This window comes from Peromyscus maniculatus, chromosome 1 (assembly GCF_049852395.1).
Source record: "Peromyscus maniculatus bairdii isolate BWxNUB_F1_BW_parent chromosome 1, HU_Pman_BW_mat_3.1, whole genome shotgun sequence".
NCBI classification, from domain to species: domain Eukaryota; kingdom Metazoa; phylum Chordata; class Mammalia; order Rodentia; family Cricetidae; genus Peromyscus; species Peromyscus maniculatus.
Genome location: NC_134852.1, coordinates 178,810,827 through 178,828,443, shown reverse-complemented (window position 1 = coordinate 178,828,443; position 17,617 = coordinate 178,810,827). Strand labels below are relative to the sequence as shown.

General features: G+C 43.1%; 1 long non-coding RNA gene across 1 annotated transcript; it reads right to left on the bottom strand.

Moving 5' to 3' along the window:
* Positions 1 to 750: 750 nt before the first annotated feature.
* LOC143270721 (uncharacterized) lies at positions 751 to 15,750 on the bottom strand. Its single transcript, XR_013047959.1, has 3 exons — positions 14,865 to 15,750; positions 14,299 to 14,441; positions 751 to 1,270 (listed from the first exon to the last, which is right to left on the bottom strand). It is a non-coding gene; the product is annotated as an uncharacterized LOC143270721 (long non-coding RNA).
* Between the last annotated feature and the right edge of the window lie 1,867 nt (positions 15,751 to 17,617).

Sequence of the window (17,617 nt, the reverse complement as noted above, 5' to 3'; positions counted from 1 at the left end):
AATGGGCTAATGTTTGTTCATTGCTCCACTCTCCAGAAGAACAGCTGCAGATTCCAGAGCAAATATTTTTGGAGTCCTCCGTGATGCATGTGACCCCTGAACATCTTTAGGCTCACAGTGGCTCACTATCAAGGTGGCCCTATGGAAAACGCACATTATACATTTTTATTTTTAAAACTTTTTTTTAGAATGTGTGTACTTACACACATTTGTGCATCTCTGATTTAGGCAAACAAGTCAAAAAAGGGATTCGTTGTATCCCTAGAGCTGGAGTGAGTTGTGAGCTGCCCTACATGGGAACTGAACCCTGGTCCTTTGTCGGAACAGTGCATGTTCTTAACGGTGCCCCCATCTCTCAGCTTCCTTTGAGACTGTATTGACGTTTGTGCGCCTGACAGTGAAGCTGACCTGTAAATGACAAGCATGGCCTCTGCTCCCTCACCCAGCAAGACGAAACACTGATTCTTGGCACGTCTTCACCAAATCTCCATTCTTTCCTGTTTCTTTCATTGCCACAGAAGAACTCACCAGAGAAAAGACCACAATGAAAAGTTGAAGTCTGATTCTACAGATGAAGAAGGAATCAGAGTGGCCACTTTTAGGTCGTCGCATATAACTGGAATAGGAAGATAGGTTGAATAGGACAGTGTGGAAAGAATCTTTCTTTTTTTCATTTATTTCACATACCAACCACAGTTTCCCCTCCCTCCTCTCTTCCTGTTCCCTCCCCCAACCTCCAGTCTATCCCCCCCACTCCACTCCTCCATTCAAAAAGGGGCAAGCCTCCCATGGGAGTCAACAAAGTAGTTGAGGCAAAACCAAGCTCCTCCCCCTGCATCAAGGCATCCCTGCGTGGGGAATAGGTTCCAAAAAGTCAGCTCAGTGCCAGGGACAGGTCCTGATTCCACTGCTAGGGGCTCCGCAGACAGGACAAGCTACACAAAAGAATTTTAACTCTATGTTACTGTTGGCCGTTTTCACATCAATTATGTTTCTAGTCCTGGAGTCAGGGGTGGGCAGGGGTTTGACTGTGTTTCTTCCCTGGGCGTTTTCTTAGACCTTGGCATCTTCTCTTCTCTCTGTTGGTTTTGACAGTGTCCAGCAAACTGAGTTGTGTCTAGCCTCAGTCTTCGCCTTCAGCTCCCTCCATCAGTCATTGAAGAACAGTCTCTTGCCAACTTCATACGATTTTAATGGGTCAGTACCAATAGACAATCAATAAGGCATAAAGTCAGGGCAGTTATAGTCTCTCTTTTCCAGAATCTAGAATCTTCATGCATGCAAAACCAAAAAAAATGGCTATTGTTTATTAAACTAATACATCAATATACAAATTATAGAAAAATGAGAAGTTAGAAATTTTTTTATTATGAATTATAACATCATCCATAAGATTCCATAAAAATGTATTTTATGTAACTTCAATACCATGTGTGTGATTACTACTTGGGTCATGAAACTTGTGGTCAGAGATAAAATCAAGAGAGAAAAGAATAAAATATTATGCTTATTTGGAGATTAACAGGATTTCTATCTAGAAACACCTAATTCAAGCAGCCTTGAGAATGTGCTCAGTGCTTGAACTGTTTGTGGGGTGTTGCCTCGCTGGTTCCTCTCCTCTCCAATGAAATGTTTGCAAAAAAAAAATGTGATTGGGCGCATTCTGTGACTCTGGTCAGCTTAGGGGAAACAGAGATGATTTCACAAAATGGTCCAAAGGTAAGTGAATTTCCGTCTCAAGGTTATTTTTGACAGACACAAAGTCCTGAACTAGGTGCTATATTCCTCTTTCAATATTATCAGTATGCGTGGGCTTTCTCCTTACCCCCTGGGTGCCTCTTCTTAATGATAGCAACAGCCTTGATCTCTCCTAATTGCTCTCTTGACATGGGTGGTAATTGCTTCTTGACTTTCCTCTATAATTCTATCATGTAGGAATTCACCCCTGCAAGTTATTGTTAGTTTCATCTGTTTTAAAAATATTTATATGAAAAGGCTTTTTGTGAAATCTTTTTATTCAGCACTGTATTTATGAAAGCCATCCATGTTATATTTGAGGAATATCAATCTCATTGTTGAACTGTAGTCAACTTGTTACTGTGTCAAATGTCTTATTTGCACTACCCCGTGAACACACGCACTGATTCTGTTGCGGTTGTGGTAAGCGGCCTCCCTGCCCCACAGGAGCACATTTCTCAAGAAGTCTCTAGGAATACAACTTCAGGGTACGAAATTTGGGTAACTTCACCTTTGCTGGACAAGCCAAACTACTTTTCCACAGTGGTTTAGTTGAGATGGTGTCTATCTTAGTTAACTGTTCTATCGCTGTGAAGAGACACCATGACCAAGGCAACTTACAAAAGCATGAATTTAATAGGAGGCTTGCTTACAGTTTTATGGGGAGAGTCTGTGACCACCATGGTGGGAAGCATGGCAGCAGGTAGGCAGGCTGGCGAGTTAGCTGAGAGCTTACATCGTATCCACAAGCCAGAAGCAGAAACAGACAGACAGAGACGCAGAGACAGAGACTGAGCCTAGTGAAGACTTTCGAAAGCTTGAAGCCCAATCCCACTGACTTACCTCTTCAACACCTCCTAGTCCTTCCCAGAACAGTTCTGCCTACTAGGGATCAAGCATTCAAACATATGAGCCAGTTGGAACCGTTCTCATTAAAAACACCACAGCACGCCGGGCGTGGTGGCGCACGCCTTTAATCCCAGCACTCGGGAGGCAGAGGCAGGTGGATCTCTGTGAGTTCGAGGCCAGCCTGGGCTACCAAGTGAGCTCCAGGAAAGGCGCAAAGCTACACAGAGAAACCCTGTCTCGAAAAACCAAAAAAAAAAAAAAAAAAAAAAACACCACAGCATCGTTTCTAGATCTTCTCCATTTGGTATTTCCATCTTTTCAAACTTTTGCCCACTTGATGCCTTTGTTTTTTATTATAATTTCCAGATAATTATTGACCTATACACTTTTCTTTATCTGAATTACTGTTTTGTTTCCCAAACTATTGTTTTACACACACACACACACACACAAATAGCCTAAGAAGTGATCAGTGTTATTCCAAATATGTTTCTATTCAACCATCAAATTCAAGGAAAATTGTTTCTAAAGATTCCTATAGAATACATTTACTTAATCTGTATTTACCTCAAGGGGCATGGTTGTTTTAAATTTGGTTAACTTGGTAATTAAATAATAGAAATTCTTATGCATGGAATTATGTTGTTGACTTTTCACTTGAAGGTAATCCTAACTAAAACTTAGCACTAATTCCTGTTCTTCCTTTGTGTCTACTTGATGAACACTGTAGCCTTAGAAGCCAGCATAAAACAACCATCCTAAAAGAGGCCTGCCATGAAATGAAACAATTTGGGGTTATCTCATGTTATCTCCAAGTGGCATTTTGTAATGGAAATGGAATACCAGCCAGGTAAAACCAAGCATAACTCCCTCAACTGTATTCAACGTTCAGTAACTTCCATTCTTTCTCTCTCACTGTCAGTTTATCTCCTGTCTTTTGCTCTGGGGTCACTGAAGGGCAATGACAAAATATAAAGCATGATGACATTTAATGAGAAGCATTGGGGTACTCAAACATTAAGATACGGCTTTTGGATTCTAGGCTAGCACAAGTCCATCTAGCACAGGAATGGCAAATGGGATTGATTTCACTCATCAACTCCAATTAATTGCAGTAATGTATGGAGAAAAATCCCAGAGTCACATGTGGGCTCTGAAGGAGAGTGTTGTAATGTTAGACATGCATACTGTGGTGGAATGTTCTGTCACCTGCCAGCCAGAGCAACAGTTCTCAAGTTTGTCATCTTAAAGATGACTCATCTGTGATTTCTTACACAGGCCATGCCCAGGACCATCAGATCATTAGAAACTCTGAAAAGGGAGGACCCAGCCACCATTTTTTTTCCTTATCGAATACACAAAAACATAAAAATGATATCATTAGTTGAGTACCGTCATGTTTGATACATGTATACACTGCATAATATTTAAATCAGTACAAACAGATTCATGTCTTCAAACAGTCCTCATTTTGTTATAGTAAAACTTTTCAAAATGCCTCCCTCCAGCATTTGGAAATGTGTTCTGTGTAATTGTTATCACATTTGCCACACTGTATGGTAACACCCTGAGCTTCTTGCTAGCTGTATCACAGGAACCATGATACACCACCCCCTTCTCTTCCTTTCTCCCCAGTCTCTGGGCCCTGCCATTCTACTCTCAACTTTTATGATATCAACTATTTTAGATTCCACATGAGTCAGAATATGTGGCCCTTGTGTTTTCATTCATGACTGACTTCACTTAATCTAAGACTCTCTGGTTCCATTCATGTGTCACAGATGACAGGATTTCATTGCTTTTGTGGCTGCATAGTATTCCATTGCATACACATACCACATTTTCTTTATCCATTCATCACTTGATAGACACCTGTGTTGTAGGATAATCATTTTGTACTCTGAGAAGATGTGTCTCTGCCAAGGCACCTTCTGATTGGTTTAATAAAGAGCTGAGCAGCCAATAGGAAAGGATAGGTGGGACTTCTAGAGAGAGAGAGAGGAACTTGAGGGAAGAATCTGGTAGAAGGGATTTACCAGTGAAACACAGAGGGAGTCAGATGTACAATATAGAGGAGAGGTAAAAAAGCCATGTGGCAGAACACAGAATAATATAAACGGGCTAATTTAAGTTGTGAGCTTGTTACAAACAAGCCTAAGCTAAGGTCAAGCTTTCATACTTAGTAAGAAGTCTCTGTGTCATTATTCAGGGTCCAAAGAAAGCCAGCTACCCACTTAGGATGCTGCCATCTCTTGGTTGTTGTGAACAGGGCTGCAATCAATATAGGGGTGCTGATATTTCTTCAGCATTCTAATCTCACTAGGGGATGATAGATGCCCAGAGGTAGCATTGATGGATCAATATTGGTTCCATTTTTAATTTTTTAAAGAACCTCCTCCAAATCATTATTTCTACCCTCAGTGTGTAAGCATTCTCTTTTCTTCCTGCTGCAGTAATAAATAAATAGCTCACTCTGATTTTTATTTGTGTTTCCCTGATGATTAGTGATGCTGTGTTTTTTTATGTCAGGTACACAGCTGGCAAGTATTTGCTCCCATCCTGTAAGCTGCCTTCACCATAGTGAGTATTTCCTACTCAGCACAGAGGGCTTGTAGCTTCTTGTAATCCCAGTTGTCTATTTTGCTTTCACTGTTTTTAAGACCTTGTCCAAAGAATTTTCACGCATCCCAGTGTCTCAAAGAATTCCCTTCATATTTTCTTTTTGTGGTTTTGTAGTTTCAGGGCCTACATGTCAGTCTTGTTGCACTCTGAGTTCATCATTGTAACTGGTAAGAGAGAGGAATCTACTGTCTTTTTTTTTTTTTTTTTTTGCGTATGGACATACAGTGTTTTTCATGCTATTTGTTGGTTTTTCTGCAGTGTCCCATAGATTAGTTCTATTTACTCCATGGTGAACTTTAATTCTAGTGTTTCTCTGTTGATATTCTGTCTGGATGATTTGTATCTGCTGCTGAAAGTGGCATATTAAAGTCTTCAAATATTGCCCAGGTATATCCAGTCTAGTAATACTTGCTTTACTTTCTTGGGTGCTCCAGCATTTGGTGCATGCATATTTAGAACTCAGTTCCTGCTGCATGGACACCTTTGTTGTTGAGTACTGTGCTTCCTTATGTCTTTTTATTCCTTTGGTTTTGGAGTCTATTTTGTCTTAAATTAACATGGCTCTTTCTGCTTCTTTTTAAATTCTGTCTGCAAGGAATGTCTTGCCTCATCACTTCCTTTTCAGACTATGTGTCCTTGGAGGGAAACTGAGTTTCTTGTAAGCAACTTATGATTGGATCTTTTTTTATCCTTTTATTAACTGTCTCTTAATTGGCAAATTTAGTTCTTTTACATTTGAAATAATTATTAATAGTAAAGTTCTTATAGCCATCTCTCTCCCTCTTTCCCCCTCCTTCCCTCCCTTCACCTCCTCTATCCCTTCCTCCTTTTCCCCCTATCTATAACCTTCGTTGGCAGTGAATTACTTTAGTGGTGTGTTTTGATTCCTTACTCACTGACTTGTGTTTACATACTGCATATGTTTGCTTTGTGATTATCATGAGGTTCACATAACACATTTTGAGAGCTTGCTTGAAATTTCTAGCAAGGGGCGCAGATGCTAATCTAATATACCCTTTACCAAAGACCTACCCTCCTTTATAGAGGAAGTTTATCTTTTTCAACTGATGGAGCACACAGCTTGGGGTGGGGGGAGGAATGGGATACCCCCACCTAACTACCCAGATCAGCTGAATCAACCCTGGCAGCCAATGGGGTGATAGATGTCACAGCCAGCTCTCCCTCATATCTAAACAAAGCCTTTAGGATATAACAAAAAAATTGAAAATACAGAAACTTAAAATCATTAGGGTAGGAATAGAAACAAACGGGGCCAGTAAGATGGTTCAGTGGGGAAAGACACTTGCTGCCAGGCCTGATGACTCAAGTTCATCCCTCAGACCCACATGGCAGAAGATTAAAAACTGACTCCCACAAACTGTGCTCTGACCTTCACATGAGCATCGTGGCATGCACTTCACCCCAAAATAAGAATGTAAAATAAACGGCTCCTGCCTTAACTTGTTTCTGTTTGGTATTTGGTCACAACAATGTATGAGATGACTAATAGGGAACAATTGGAACCATGCTGAGGTTGTTGCCCTGATAAACTTGTGTGCTCTGTAGACCTTAGGAACTGATCTATTGGAGGAACTTTGGGATGGAGAAAGCCTGAGGATGCTGTCAGGGGAGCTTGATGGCCATTGTGGTGGAGTCCCAAAGAGTAGGGTACCATACGAAGTGCAGACAGTGAAGACTGCTGATGCAGGTTCAGAGAGGAACAAGGACCCCATGGAACTGGGCTGGGTCATAGGGTACCATGCAAAGTGCAGACCGTGAAGACTGCTGATGGTGGTTCAGAGTAAAACAAGGATCCTGTGTAACTGAGCCGGGGCCATTCATGCTACATTCAGGCAGATAAACTGGCTATGCCCATACCATGAAATTTTGAGAGGCTAAACTCAAAGTAATGATGAAATTTCAAGATAGCATAACATTGAGGTTGCCATGTGGTTTTTGCTCACTATGTTAGGCAAAGTTATACTGAGAGTTGAGAATACAGAGCAGAACAGGAAAAATGTCTAGTTGGTCAAAGAAAAGTCGTGAATGTGTTTTAAAGTTCAGACAACGTGAGGGCAGGCAAAGTTGCTGTAATTGTTACAGGGATCATTAAACATTAGGAAAATAGGGATGGTGCCTTGAGGGGAAGAGCCTACCCTGTGAAGGCTCCAGGGGGCAAAAAAATGAGATCCTATTTGAAAATCTTTCATTTAAGAAGGGAGCATGTGTGTTTAAGAGAAGGAAGCCCCTGGACCGAGGGTGGCTCCAGCTGAGTCCACAGCTGGAACAGAACCACCTTGGGGAATGTCTCCCTAGGTTCAGGCCCACTGGCATCCAGAGACCACTGCAGCTGTGCTAAGAGAGGACCATGCTGCATCTCCCGCTGGCTGCAGAAATTGTCCATCTAAGTCTGGCTTTGCTGGCATGCAGACTGCAGCAACTCTGGGATCATCAGGACTAGTAGCAAGGTTCCAGAGTAAAGGCGGTGAGGCCGGCCTATGCATGGTAAGATCAGATTCCCTAAAAGAGACCTGAGGAGGCCATTGAAGCTTTGAGGGTGAAGCCTGAGCCACAACAGAGACCCCTGGTGTTGGTCTTGCAAGGAAGGTAGAATCATTGCTCAGGAAAGCCAGAAGAGCTGACGCAAGAGAGACAGCAGATGGACAGGATCGTAGCCTCAAGGTGAACAAAGTCTATCAGAGCACAGATGATGCTACCACATGCTCTGGGTACCAGACATGGATCTGCAGGAAATAATTCTGTCCTTCTGTCCTTCTGTCCAGCAGCTGAGTTTCTGTCTTGCTTTGGTCACATCTTCGGCCTTTCGGAGTTTGATTTTTAAGATGTCATGGGCCTTAGTTAAATTTATCAGTGACTTCTGTCATATCTATACTGAAACCCATTTCAGTGTATCCAAAGTGCTCTGTTACCATCTCTCTGAATGAACTTTCAACCCCCTTAGAATCATGAAGTCTTCTTGCATCCCAATAGCCCAAACATTTGTTTTTGATATTGTCTCAGAGCTCCCATAAGCCTTTTCATCCCTCCTTATTTTGTTTCCTCTTCTGTGTCTGTGTATTTTCAAATAGCCTGTCTTCAAACTCACTAATTCTTGCTTCTGTTTGATCTGTGCTGCCACTGATGCCTTCTGCTGCATTTTTAATTTCGCCACACGCTACTTTCATTTCAAGACCGTGTTTGATTTCTTATTAATTGCTTCCATCTCTTCGTTAGGTGTCTGTTTTGGGGGTACCTCCCAAACTCACTGAGTTTTAAATTCTCTGCTAGTGCTCCCGTGCCGAGGGCTGCCTGCTCAGCTGCTGACTGCTGACACTTTGAGTACTAGATACAGTCATGTCTTCTGAAAGCTCTGGATGTTCGTCGGTGTGAGACATCACCTGGGCACTGAAGGAGCCCTATTTACTCCTGAGTCATGGCTTAAACACGTAATGATCCACACTGGCTCATGTGCTGAATTATTGGCCCGCACCTGATAACAGTGTTATTAGGAGAGGCAGTAGGAACTTTAGGAGCGAGAGACCAGATGGAAGAATGGACCTCTGGGAAATTGTGTTCAAGGTTAGAGCTGGTCCCTGTACTATTGTCCTTCATGCTTCCTGGCTGCCATAAACATTCTATTCTACCATGCTCTTATCATACCTGGCTGAAATCTCTGAAGTTGTGAACTAAAATAAGTCTTTAACTCCTTAAATTGTTTCCAACAGATTTTTTTGTTTTGTTTTGGTTTTTACAATAACACGAAGTCCCAACACATTCCATTTTTCTTAACCTGGCTTTCTGCGTTGTTTGAGGCAGAGTCTAATTCTGTCACTAAGGCTGGATTGGAACTCACTGTGTGACTCGGGCTGACCTTGAACACACAATCCTCCTGCCTCATCCTCCCAAGGGCTAGGATTATCGGCAGGTGCCATCAAAGCCACTCTATGCAGTCTTTTGATTTTCTGAGCCTGCAGTCATTTCCACTAGGTCGGCACTAGGTGGTGCCCAGGTCCAGATCTGCCAGGAGTATGCTATCACTCCCTCTGTTCTCAGGGGCAATCCAAACCCAGGCTTGTCCCAAATAGTCTGTTAGCAAATTGTTTGTGAGGCAGTGGCAATATCTAAGGAAGGTAGCATGTCCCCACAAGCCCTCTCCCCGATCCAGGATAATCCCACATGGCTCATCTATAATCACTGACCAGTAGTCAGACAATTCAGGATTTTGTCTAGGCTCTGGGTAGTCACCAAAAAGAGGCCACCTTTATCTTCTATGTCACATCTGTGCTCACCAAGGTCACAAAGCTCTCTCACACTCTGAGCCCCCAGCCCACAAAGATCAGCACAACACTAATAATAGTGAGGACCAAGGTCCACACCCCTACGAGCTATTTGCTGCTTGGGTAGACCCGTGGTCCAAGGCCACTGAGACCGGTCAGTGATGCTAGCTGGAAGAGAAGTGTGATAGCCTGGGGTCACATGTCTTCCCCTGGCATTAGAATTGCTCCAGAGGCTCCACCCCCAGGGGATGGACCTGAGATTAACTTTCCCAGGTCCAGCTCTAAATCCCAGGATATAGTCAGTCTTATGACTGCTACCCCATCCTTCTTCCTGAAACAGGTCTCTCACCACACCATGCTGTCTGAAGTTTATCTAGTACTGGTAAAGGCAGAACCTGGGCCACCTGGGCTGATGTTAAACTTGGCCGTGCCTGTATTTCTCAGCTGTAAAAGTCTGCACCATTTCAGGAGTACTCCAAGTCCTACAGTGCAGTCATCAGTGATGCGGGCTCAAACATGAGTCTGTCCCACTGGGGCACAGGTGTGAGCACTGGCCTGAGAGTGTTGCTAGAGTTCAGGGGATGGATAGTAGAGGCGACCTCTGGCCATGGTAAACTGAGTCTCAGCTGAGTCTCTCTGCCTGCAGAGTCTTGGGAAGAAGATAAATGTGCTCCAAGCCCCTTCCAGCACAGAAATCTGGGTTAGTCCTACACATACATACATGTCTCCACCTGATGCCAGAGATGGTCTAGAAGCTCTGTCTGCAAACGGGCCCTTTAGTTACTGCCGTGTGCTTGGTCTCACTATAGTGAGTGTGACATTGGACTCAGACAAAACCTTGTGCTAGCTTATGGGCCCTGCTCCTCAGTGGCTAAAGTCTTGCATCCTGAGGTTGAAGGAATGGTGGAGGTTGATGGTGGAGGCAGCTGTCTCTTTGCACCTGGCTTAATGCACTTACAGTGGCTCATTCTGTAGGTTGGCTATAGGACAGGGCTTTGATCAACACTACCTCTTACTATACTGGGTATGGGGTGCTAGGTTTCAAGTCTAAGACCTGGATTGAATTCTCATATCCTCCCATAAGTGGGATCAATTGACTTATCTATCTATCTATCTATCTATCTATCTATCTATCTATCTATCTATCTATCTATCATCTATCTGCCTATCTATCTATTATTTATCTATCTTTCTTTCTATCTCTCTATCTTTCCTCCCTCCATCCCCCCTTAGTTCTCTCCCTTCCTCCCTCCCTCCCTCCATCCCTTTCTTTCCCTCTCTCTCTGGACTGGGTAGTTCAAAGTTGGGATAGAGGTATAACCTGTTTCTGTCTACTTTCTTCAGCACTTTTTTTTAAAATTTTGTTTATACAAAAGGCAGGCACCATGGGATCACTCAGTTTCCTGAGTTCTGAGGTTGGTGTTCTGGTGCATAAACAACTGTAGAACTTGCTGTTCCTCTAGGGAAGTTATCACTGGTGTGTTGAGCAACAGCTTGCTCTGCTTCTGGAATCCCTGTTTCTTAAGGAGCCAAGAAAATTCCACCATGCAACCAGGTTTGACAAGCATAGGTGTCTGGCAATGTTTCCTAAACCTGGCTTTATTATTACCCATCAATGTTTTGCCTCCTCCCTTTAAATATATTTTTACTGAATGGTCTTACCCCACATGAAATTTTAATGCAGTGGATATTCTGAACAGTCATCTCTCAAGATCTGTGGGTTCCATATGTCTAATGTAACAAATGATTAGAAATACTTGAAAAAATACGTTTGCCTCAGACATATATAGGCTCTTCTTGTCATTATTCCCTAAACAAAACACTACAAGAACCATTCTATTTACAATGGATTGGGTGTTATAAGTAATAGAGATGATTTAAAATATATAGGAGGATGTATGTAGGTTCGTTACAAATACTCTGCCACTTCATGGAAGAGACTTCAGTATCTTCATATTTTGGTATTATTGAGGAGTCCTGCAGCCAATTTCCTACATGTACCAAGAGACCACTGTGTCTGTAGTTATGACCAGTGTAGATCTATGTTTTCTATATATAAAACAGTAAGTTTTTGCTACTCTTCTGCCTTCAACCAATTTATACCACCGTGGGAGATAATACTGGCCATAGTGAGGGTTATATAACTGAGAGAATAAGAAACAGATTTTTGAGAATTATACATTGTGAGATTAATTTTGATTTTCAATCTGATTGAGAAACAGGTAGGAGGTTAATGTGCATCTGGTATATAAAGCTGTTGCCAGGGAAGAATAAGAAAGGGAAAGGGAGAAATCAGGCGTTCCCTTTCTGCCTCCTGACCTCTGTGGGGTGAGATGCTGTGCTCCACCAGGAGCTGAAAATCAACCATCTTCCCTATGGTTTCTCCTGTCAGTTATTTCCCCACTGTGATGAGAAGTCCAACATGGAAATTTGGTAGCGGTGAAGTGGGACCATTGCTATGACTACCTGGCAGTGCTGATCAGAATACTCAGGAACCGGTTTGTGGGAGGAATCCAGAAAAGTTGGAAAAGATATGCTAGAGAAAGCTAAGAATACTGCAGGATGAGCTTGATGCACGATTCTATTGAGAGCTCAGAATGCTGGGGGCAATGTCAGCAGTAAAGACTGTAGTTGTGAGGCTCCAGATGGGGCCAAGGGCAAAACTGAGAATTAAACCACAGGCCACTTGTGTTACATTGTGGCAACGAGTTTGTCTACATTTCGTCTATGCCCTGAGACTTTGAACTTGAGTTTCAAAAAAATGGATCAATTGAAAGAATGAAAAAACTCAAGGCAACCTGGTACTCAGGCTGTATAGCATGGTGGTTGCTAGACTATGTTTACATGTCTACAAAGAAAACTAAGAATAAAAAGTAGGGTAGAAATGTTGATTTTTTTTTCACTTTGCCCTAAAAAGAAGTGCACATAAAACTAGGGCTGGGGAAAGCGTGGCTGCTGAAGAGGTCAGAGACATTCAAAGGAAACAAAATAGTTTTCGTTGGGACAATAGCAAAGATGTCCTGATGGAATCCTGATTCCTTCTCATTGTAGGCTTAAGGATGTAAAGATCTTTACTCATTTGAAAAGAGAGCTCAGAGGTACACTGACAGACCAAGGATGCCATAGGTAAGTGTGTTTCTGAGTTTAGCCATACCCAGAAGCCACTATAGCCATGGGTCTAAAGGGGACTCAGCTACTGTTCAAACTGGCTGCAGAACTGATGTTATCTATGCATTGCTGGCTTTGCAGGCATGTAGAACGCAACAATTATAGGGTTATTATAAAAGTGTCTACCCAAGTTTCAAAACAAAGCATAGGAGACCAGATAATGTATAGCAGGGTCAGAATCCCTGTAGGCAGCTCCTGAGAAGGTTATACATGAGACTTGAAGTCCAACCTAAACTGCAGTGACCCTAGGATGTCATTGGTATCAGGAATGTGGAACATCTGCTGAGGAAGGCCAGTATGCCTGGAGCTAGTAGAGCCCATCCAAGTGAGACACCATATAGATGCAACCAGCAAAAGCCATAGGCAGTTTTCCCCAAGTTATTTGGAACTCAACTTCCCACCACCATGTATCCAGGATGCCAGGCATGAACCCACAGGATTTAACAATTGGCCTCCTGGCTTTCAGTCTTCCTTTGGCCTGTTACTTCTTCTTTTCCTACTTTTTCTCTTTTGAAATGGGAATGCCATTGTATACTATAACTACCTAATTTTCCTTTTGATTTTACAAAGACTCACAGGTAAGAATTTAACTTGGGTCTTAGAGGAGATTTTAAACTTGGACTTTTGGACAGTGTTGGTGCTCTTGAGACTATGGAGACTCTTGGAGATGAACATAATGCATTTTGCAGATGGACATAAGCCTTTTGAGAGCCAAGGGTAGAATGAGATATGTTTGGGAGTCAGGTCTGAAAGGGATGGGTTCATGCTAGAAACTCTTGTCAATGAGGTTAGATTAAGAAGCACACAAAAGATTAGTAAAGTGAAGTTCTGGATGTTTCCATAGAGGATCAACTACAGAAAGAAAGAAAAAAAATCCATCATAGGCTTTCTTTCTCTCTGCTTCCTGGGTACCATGAGGCAAGCTGTTCTGCTCTCCCACACCTCTCCACTAAAATGGGTTGAAACCCTCGAACTGTGAGCCAAAGTAAGTCCTACCTTCCTTAAGTGGTTAGAACAGATACTGTGACACAGCATCGAGAGTCTAGCACACTTACAGTGGTGGAAGTATTAATGGGTACCATTTGAGATGATACAAAGCTAACACTTTGGAGTAAAAAAACATGACACTGTAAGCCTTTAACAAGGCAGGTACAAAATTATACAGTGTGGCCACTGATTCACTGGGTTATGTTGTTAATGGTGTGTAAAAATAATTAAAGAATGATTAAGGGGGCTGGAGAGGTGGCTCAGCGGTTAAGAGCACAGACTGCTGTTCCAGAGGTCCCGAGTTCAATTCCTAGTAACCACATGGTGGCTCACAACCATCTGTAATGAGATCTGGCACCCTCTTCTGTATACATAATAAATAAATATATCTTTTAAAAAAAGAAAGAAAGAAAAGCAGTATTCAGTTACACATTGTACTGTCAGTACATCAAGCTGTTTCTTACATAAAAAAATGATTAAGAAATAAAGTTAAATGAACAGAGCATCAATTAGTTCTGAGAAGTGGAATGTTTCCTTTACTGGGGATGGGGATGCTCCCAAGGTAAATAATTCACAATTCTTATGCAGTCATTATTTCTATTTTCCATTATCAATAAATTAATATTGTGTATGTGATTTTCTTTATATATTTTTGTACCTTTTGGTGGGATCCAATCACTCCATTATTTCTCCCCAGTTTAATAAAAGGCTTGGCTTGAGTTTTATCCTGGAAGAAGGCATTCGTTCATTGGCAATGTACATTGGTCTTTATCATTATGTGTTCACACCTTTACTTTACAACTGAAAAAAATCAATATTTTATAAGGTATTTTGAATAAACACAAACACGAAGCCTTTTAATTGAGTGAATGGGAACAAGTTTAAGCCCTGGAAGTTCTCATCATGTTCTTTCAAAGCCTTAAGTGTCCCTCCACCCTGCCACTAGCTCCTCTGCCACCCAGTGCTCATTTGTCTGTCCCTTTGGGCAAGTCACTTAATCCACCCAGTCCTTAGTTTTCCTCCATTTTCAGAACCGAGCAAACCTGCTGGACAGAAAGCTTCAGGAAGAATAAATGTGCCAAACTGGGTTGGAAATACAAACAGTTCTTCACAGATGAAGTCAATGGTGGCCGAGGGCCATCAATGAGCACGTATTCGTCACCTTTGTTCCGTTTCTGCACTTTAACACACAGAGCCCCGAAAGGAATGAAACACTCATTTTACCCTCATGAGATCACTTGCAGCTTTCCTGCCAACAAGCCTTCCTGGTGGTTTTCACTACATGTGGATTCCTGTCTCTCAAAAGAGAAGCGATGGCCTGTCCTGATAGGAGCCTGGAAAGAAGGATTCAGACCTCCTGGGAACTGTGCTCAGCGGGGTAAGGTGCTGTGGCTTAGAACCGTGTGTTCCCCTGTTCTCTTTGAATCACCGGCACCTCCTCACGAGGTGACAGCTGATCGCACAGCTGCCTCATGATCTCAGTGTGGTCACGGCAGGACCCTGCACATCTGTCCACTGACACCATTTGATCAGCTTTGGAGTGCCGCGCCTCTGACAGCCAGTCCTTAGGGCCTCCATGATTTCCCCTGCCTGCCAGTTCCGAGATTCCTGATTTAAATTACAAGCTGACTGGCAGAAGGAAGAGTTGGTGGAGAGGTGCTGGGGACAATGAGTCAGGCTCTGGACTAAAGTCTTTGTCATCAGTCACCAGTTATGTCATAAGCCTCCTTTGTTATGACCAATGCTCACTTTCCCTCAGCTTTGTCTCCTGTAAAATCCCGCTGACATCCAGTGGGGAGCAAGGCTGGCCCTTTCCTAGGATCCTGGGGCTTCTTTGCTCTCCCGCCCTCACTTCTGTCTTCTCCCCCAAGCCCCAGGGCAGCAGCTTTTAGGACTCTCATTTAGCAACACACGGACACTAAAAGTGAGTGTTTAAGCCGACCCCGCTGCCAGAGCACGTGGGCCTGAGAGTGCCGGAGGCCTCCCCATCTGCTTAGCATGGTCCACTGCGCAGAGCCCATCACCAACAGCTGACTCTGCTGCCGAAGGGAGGAAAGTTGGTCACTGCCCACAGGCCCACAGGGGTCCTGCAGACACAGGCTTGCCAGTACCTCCAGGAACCCAAAAAAGAAAAGCCAAACTCAGGGAAGAGCTTGGCTGAAAGAGGGACTTAGTAAAGAGTCACATAAGCCACCTTAGCCTTGGGGTAAAATTAGTATGCTGGAGGAAGCACCCTTGGTCGACGCCCCCTGAAACCTGGCAACCTTAAAAAAAAAATGCTTTCCTCTCCTGGCTATCAAGAAGCCACATCCTTGTCACATTTGTGTGGACCGCCCTCATAAAACTGCAAGTAATGCACTTCTGCAAATAGATGTGGCTGGTTCCCCAATCTCAAGTCCATCTGGGCTGAGGCTTTCAAATCTTTTGCTAATGAAGACACGACATGGACCAGCTGGTTAGAAGTGGAGCCTGGAGGCGATGGGGTCTCAGCTTTGCTGACGGCCTGAGAGGAATGCCTTTACTCTGTAATGGTGAGTATTTCACTCTGCACAGCCCGTTTGCTCTGCTCAAGGCTTCCTTCAAAGTTCAACAGCTCTTAACTGGGCAAGAAAGCACAGTGAGAAGCTGGCCGTGGCGCCGTGACAGCAGTTTGTTTTATTTTGTGTTCTTGTAAGAATTCAACAAGTTACATAAAATCCTGACAAAAATATGCTGATCTTGCAGTTTCACCAAGCCCAAAGACATCAGGCAAGGGCAAGTGGCCCAAGAGGCCCCGCATTTCATCTTTTGGAGATCCCATTTGCATCTGGCACCGTTGTGGAAAGCACAGCTGTTTTCTTTCCAGTCATCAGAACCGCATGTTTATAACATAAATAAATATGGTAGTATCTTCACCATACTTCAGATGGCTCTTTATCTAGAACACTCTAGTGACTTTTTAAAGAGCTAACCACATCCTGGTAGGGTTGTACATGCCTATGGCTGATACAGGAATGGTGGCACTGCCTTAGCCTAGTCCTGTTTATGTCCCCACCCTACTCTTCACAAAGAGGAACCTCTTCCCACTCACTTCCCTCTACACAGGAACTTCCACCTCTCCTCACATTGACAGTGAGGATATTCACACACGGCTTGCCCAGCTCCTAAGCCTATCTTCAATCACAGGAGAAAGGACAGGGAAGATTAACAGGCTGGTTTCAAAAATGTTTATATCCTATAGCTACAAAGAACAATGATTTACCAAATTGTTGCCAAAATGTAACCTGTATCCTCAGCCCTCCTGTGTTGGCAGCATCCTGAGGCAACCACTCTCTCCTGAACAACCTGGCTTCTGATGATAGCTTATGTTAACATCCTCAGCATTGGTTCACCAGACCTGTGGGCTTCTCTGGATGTGAATACCACCATACCGGAGCCTTGAGGGGGAGGGGTGAGCTCCTGAGCAGTTTCCCAGCACTACGCAGTACCAGCAAATATTAACAAGATCTGTATGCAAAGATTTCCATGGCCCAAAAGATTTAGGCACCATCAAATTCCAAATGTTCCTTTTGGAAATTTTCATTGAAAATTACCATTGTAAAAACTTTGAGAAATCTCATAATAAAGCTTTTAATCCAAAATCTTCCAAACACATTTAACCCTAGAATGCCTTCTACCTAGACCCCCTCAGCAAACACAGAAGAAGCTTTAGAGGCATGGGGCACCCCTGGTTAGGCTGTTAATAACTGAGCATGGACTTAAACATACCTTATTAAATGAGGCTCAGCTATGGATCATTCAGGGGCATCCTGGGCCAGAACTCAGTGGAACATAGTTAGTTCTGATTAAGTTTCTATAAACCAGGCACTGGACTAAGCCCTTTATGCCTCCTTCATATCAATCAATCCTCACCTCAACTCCCTGAGCAGGAGGAGTCTGTGTACATCCCATCTTGTAACCATGACTTTTTGCCTTGCCACAGCCCCAAAGTGATTAAT